Raw genomic sequence first — 6,000 nt, forward strand, 5'->3', positions numbered from 1 at the left:
TTTCGGAGTATCAGGGTTTCGGACGAGAACTCATCTGTTACACGACCACTTCAATGTTTTTTAAACTTATTTGAACTCCGGACTTCTTTTGTGTTCAGTATGCAGCATTCAAAGCGACGTCATCAATTTTCAACATGTTCTGACATCATTTGTTGTTTTTCGGTCATTTATCTAATTGTTTTAGAGAGCTAAATGACCATGAAATTGAAAATCACTACAAAATGAATCCTAAAAATGTTGAAACTTGGCATGGTATCATCATATCACCCGCATAGGATGCGCGAAAGAGTAGAGAGGGTCACGGCAAAAACTGGACGCACTTCATGTGCAAACTGGACATACTCTTTCAGAGTATCAGGGTTTCGGATGAGAACTCATCTGTTACACGGCCACTTCAATGTTTTTTAAACTTATTTGAACTCTGGACTTCTTTTGTGTTCAGTATGCAGCATTCAAAGCGACGTCATCAATTTCCAACATGTTCTGACATCATTTGTTGTTTTTCGGTCATTTATCTAATTGTTTTAGAGAGCTAAATGACCGTGAAATTGAAAATCACTACAAAATGAATCCTGAAAATGTTGAAACTTGGCATGGTATCATCATATCACCCGCATAGCATGCGTGAAAGAGTAGAGAGGGTCACGGCAAAAACTAGACGCATTTCGTGTACAAACTGGACATACTCTTTCGGAGTATCAGGGTTTCGGACGAGAACTCATCTGTTATTTTTCATGCATTCATTTGCTATTTTTCATGCATTCAATGATTTATGCCTTTAGTATTAGGGTATCAGGGTTTCGGACGAGAACTCATCTTTGTGCCTTCAGTATGCACCATTCAAAGCGACGCCATCAACTTTCAACCATTTCTGCCTTCATTTGCTATTTTTCATGCATTCAATGATTTGTTTTGAACTAAATGACACTAAATTTTGTGCAGGCATAGCACCACTAAAGGGTGACCAGTACTATAGTTTCTTAAGCTGTTTTTAGTCCCACCTCGCCAAGAGAGAGGGACTAGGAGCGGTTTATAAGCCCTGAGTGCAGAGACGATGAAGAAGAGGCTCAATGCTCACGTTGCTTAGCTTCAAGCCTTCAGGAATATGGTAGATTGCACGGAGCTATGCGCAGTGCAGTTTACACTATTCCGAAAGGCTTGAAGCAAATTAACGAAGCATTGCACCTCTTTTTTTATTTTTAATAACTTATTACAACTCCGGACTTATTACACTACACGTCGGCATTTCTTTTTTTAAAACTTTGGTTATAACTCCAAACTTTGACCATCAAGTTTTGCAGAAAAGAAAAAATAGCAGAAAAGAAAAAAATTATATAAAAAAACTACTCAGAAATAAATAGAAGAAAATAAATATAGCAGAAAAGAAAAAACTACTCAGAAATAAATAGAAGAAAAAATAAAGCAGAAAAGAAACTTCTTATATTTGCTATTTTTCAATCGTTCACAAAATGACCGTGAAATTGAAAATCACTACAAAATGAACTCTGGAAATGTTGAATTTTGGCAAACTAGATGAAAAACTACTCACAAATAAATATAACAGAAAAGAAAAAACTATACAAAAAACTACGAAGAAATAAATAGAAGAAACAGAAAAGAAAAAAATATAAAAAAATTGGGGCGCTGCCCTGTGGGCCTGCTACGCCACAGGTGTGCAATTACAGGCCCTAAAGGCCTAGCAGACTCACAGGGCAGCGCGCAGAAATTAGGCCCACAAGCCTACTATATAGAGGAGTTCAAAGAGGCAGCCGCGGTTGGGCTTATAAACCAGTGCGGCTGCCCTTCGCCCGGCGAGGTGGGACTAAACTTTACGAACTGCGGGGTGGCAGCGCAAGGCCTTTAGTACCGGTTGGTGGCTCCAACCGGTACTAAAGACCACCCTTTAGTACCAGTTGGAGCCACCAACCGGTACTAAAGGCCTGCTCTTCCCGCCTCTTCGCCTGGCCAAAGTTGGCCTTTAGTACCGGTTGGTGGCTCCAACCGGTACTAAAGGCCTCTCCTATATATATAACACTTACGAAAATTTCAGTTACATCTCCCCACTTCTTCGCGTCTCCAACCTCTCGCGCGCCGCTCCCGTCGTCGCCGCCCGTCGCCCGTCGTCGTCCCCGCCGCCGCCCCGAACGCGCGCGCCGCCGTCCGTCGTCGTCCCACGCCGCGGTCCCGTATACGTACGTATCTCGCTCTCCTCGCGTACCCGCCGCGCCGCGCGCCGTCCGTCGTCTCGTCGCGCGCACCCGGCCGGCCGGCCCGTACGCCGCCGCCCCCACCCCGTACGCCGGCGCCCCCGCCCCGTACACCGGCGCCCCCGCTCGTACGTATGGGGCGGCGGCGTACGGGGCCGCACACACACACACACATACCACACACGCATACACACAAACATACGTACACACATAATATCCGTATATATACACACACATACACACACACACACACATTTTTTTTTACTTATTTTCTGTTTTTTAGAAAAGTTAATTAGATGATCGAATGTTAGATTAATGTCGAATGTTAGATGAATTAGCTAGCTAGATAGAAAAATTGTCGAACTAGAGATTAGAACTATAGTTGAATAATTAATATAACTAGTTTATTTTTAGTTAGAAAATTGTCGAACTAGTTTATTTAGGTATATGAGATTTGAACTAGTTCAATAATTAATACAACTAGTTTATTTTTAATAAGAAAATTTAGGCATCCGAGATTTGATGATCTAATTAAAATATTATTTATTAATGAGTTTTTCTGTTTATTTAATTTTTTATATATTTTGAGTTTATATAAATGTTAGATTAATATTGAATGTTAGATGAATTAGATAAAAAAGTTAAATATATAGTAATGTCAATTGTTAGAGATGAATATAGTTAGATATATTAATGTCAAATGTGAAGGAAATATGCCCTAGAGGCAATAATAAAGTTATTATTTATTTCCTTATATCATGATAAATGTTTATTATTCATGCTAGAATTGTATTAACCGGAAACATAATACATGTGTGAATACATAGACAAACAGAGTGTCACTAGTATGCCTCTACTTGACTAGCTCGTTAATCAAAGATGGTTATGTTTCCTAACCATGGACAAAGAGTTGTTATTTGATTAACGGGATCACATCATTAGGTGAATGATCTGATTAACATGACCCATTCCATTAGCTTAGCACCCGATCGTTTAGTATGTTGCTATTGCTTTCTTCATGACTTATACATGTTCCTATGACTATGAGATTATGCAACTCCCGTTTGCCGGAGGAACACTTTGAGTGCTACCAAACATCACAACGTAACTGGGTGATTATAAAGAAGCTCTACAGGTGTCTCCAAAGGTACATGTTGGGTTGGCGTATTTCGAGATTAGGATTTGTCACTCCGATTGTCGGAGAGGTATCTCTGGGCCCTCTCGGTAATGCACATCACTAAGCGCTTTATTGTATGCAATGCAATCGCGCTGTAATGCTTTACTTTATCACTAAGCGGTAGCGATAGTCGTGGAAGCATAAGATTGGCGAGACGACAACGATGCTAGATGGAGATCAAGGTGTCGCGCCGATGACGATGGTGATCATGACGGTGCTTCGGAGATGGAGATCACAGGCACAAGATGATGATGGCCATATCATATCACTTATATTGATTGCATGTGATGTTTATCTTTTATGCATCTTATCTTGCTTTAATTGACGGTAGCATTATAAGATGATCTCTCACTAAATTATCAAGAAGTGCTCTCCCTGAGTATGCATCGTTGCGAAAGTTCTTCGTGCTGAGACACCACGTGATGATCGGGTGTGATAGGCTCTACGTTCAAATACAACGGGTGCAAAACAGTTGCACACGCGGAATACTCAGGTTATACTTGACGAGCCAAGCATATACAGATATGGCCTCGGAACACGGAGACCGAAAGGTCGAGCGTGAATCATATAGTAGATATGATCAACACAGTGATGTTCACCAATGAAACTACTCCATCTCATGTGATGATCGGACATGGTTTAGTTGATTTGGATCACGTGATCACTTAGAGAATTAGAGGGATGTCTATCTAAGTGAGAGTTCTTAAGTAATATGATTAAATTGAACTTAAATTTATCATGAACTTAGTCCTGGTAGTATTTTGCAAATTATGTTGTAGATCAATAGCTCGCGTTGTTGCTTCCCTGTGTTTATTTTGATATGTTCCTAGAGAAAATTGTGTTGAAAGATGTTAGTAGCAATGATGCGGATTGGATCCGTGATCTGAGGTTTATCCTCATTGCTGCACAGAAGAATTATGTCCTTGATGCACCGCTAGGTGACAGACCTATTGCAGAAGCAGATGCAGACGTTATAAACGTTTGGCTAGCTCAATATGATGACTACTTAATAGTTTAGTGCACCATGCTTAACGGCTTAGAATCGGGACTTCAAAAGACGTTTTGAACGTCATGGACCATATGAGATGTTCCAGGAGTTGAAGTTAATATTTCAAGCAAATACCCGAGTTGAGAGATATGAAGTCTCCAACAAGTTCTATAGCTAAAAGATGGAGAAGAATCGGTCAACTAGTGAGCATGTGCCCATATTGTCTGAGTACTACAATCGCTTGAATCAAGTGGGAGTTAATCTTCCAGATAAGATAGTGATTGACAGAATTCTCTAGTCACCATCACCAAGTTAGTAGAACTTCGTGATGAACTATAATATGCAAGGGATAACGGAAACAACTCCCAAGCACTTCGTGATGCTGAAATCAACGAAGGTAGAAATCAAGAAAAACATCAAGTGTTGATGGTTGACAAGATCACTAGTTTCAAGAAAAGGGGCAGAGGGAAGAAGGGGAACTTCAAGAAGAACAGCAAGCAAGTTGCTGCTCAAGTGAAGAAGCCCAAGTCTGGTCCTAAGCCTAAGACTAAGTGCTTCTACTGCAAAGAGACTGGTCACTGGAAGCGGAACTACCCCAAGTGATTGGCGGATAATAAGGATGGCAAAGTATATTTGATATACATGTTATTGATGTGTACTTTACTAGTGTTTATAGCAAACCCTCAGTATTTGATACTAGTTCAGTTGCTAAGATTAGTAACTCGAAACGGGAGTTGCAGAATAAACAAAGACTAGTTAAGGGTGAAGTGACGATGTGTGTTGGAAGTGGTTCCAAGATTGATATGATCATCATCGCACACTCCCTATAATTTCGGGATTAGTGTTGAACCTAAATAAGTGTTATTTGGTGTTTGCGTTGAGCATGAATATGATTTGATCATGTTTATTGTAATACGGTTATTCATTTAACTAAGAGAATAAATTGTTGTTCTGTTTACATGAATAAAACCTTATATGGTTACACACCCAATGAAAATAGTTCGTTGGATCTCGATCGTAGTGATACACATAATCATAATATTGAAACCAAAAGATGCAAAGTTAATAATGATAGTGCAACTTATTTGTAGCACTGCCGTTTAGGTCATATTGGTGTAAAGCGCATGAAGAAACTCCATGCTGATGGGCTTTTGGAATCACTTGATTATGAATCAGTTGATGCTTGCGAACCATGCCTCATGGGCAAGATGACTAAAACTCTGTTCTTCGGAACAATGGAGCGAGCAACAGATTTGTTGGAAATCATACATACTGATGTATGTGGTCCGATGAATATTGGGGCTCGCGACATGTATCATTATTTTCTGATCTTCACAGATGATTTGAGCAGATATGAGTATATCTAATTAATGAAACATAAGTCTGAAACATTTGAAAAGTTCAAAGAATTTCAGAGTGAAGTGAAAAATCGTCGTAACAAGAAAATAAAGTTTCTACGATCTGATCGTAGAGAAGAGTATTTGAGTTACGAGTTTGGCCTTCAGTTAAAAACAATGTGAAATAGTTTCACTACTCATGCCACCTGGAACACCACAATGTAATGGTGTGTCCGAACGTCATAACCGTACTTTATTAGATATGGTGCGATCTATAATGTCTCTTACCGA

This window comes from Triticum urartu, chromosome 3A (assembly GCF_056163025.1).
Source record: "Triticum urartu cultivar PI428250 chromosome 3A, HENAU_Tu73, whole genome shotgun sequence".
Classification (NCBI taxonomy): domain Eukaryota; kingdom Viridiplantae; phylum Streptophyta; class Magnoliopsida; order Poales; family Poaceae; genus Triticum; species Triticum urartu.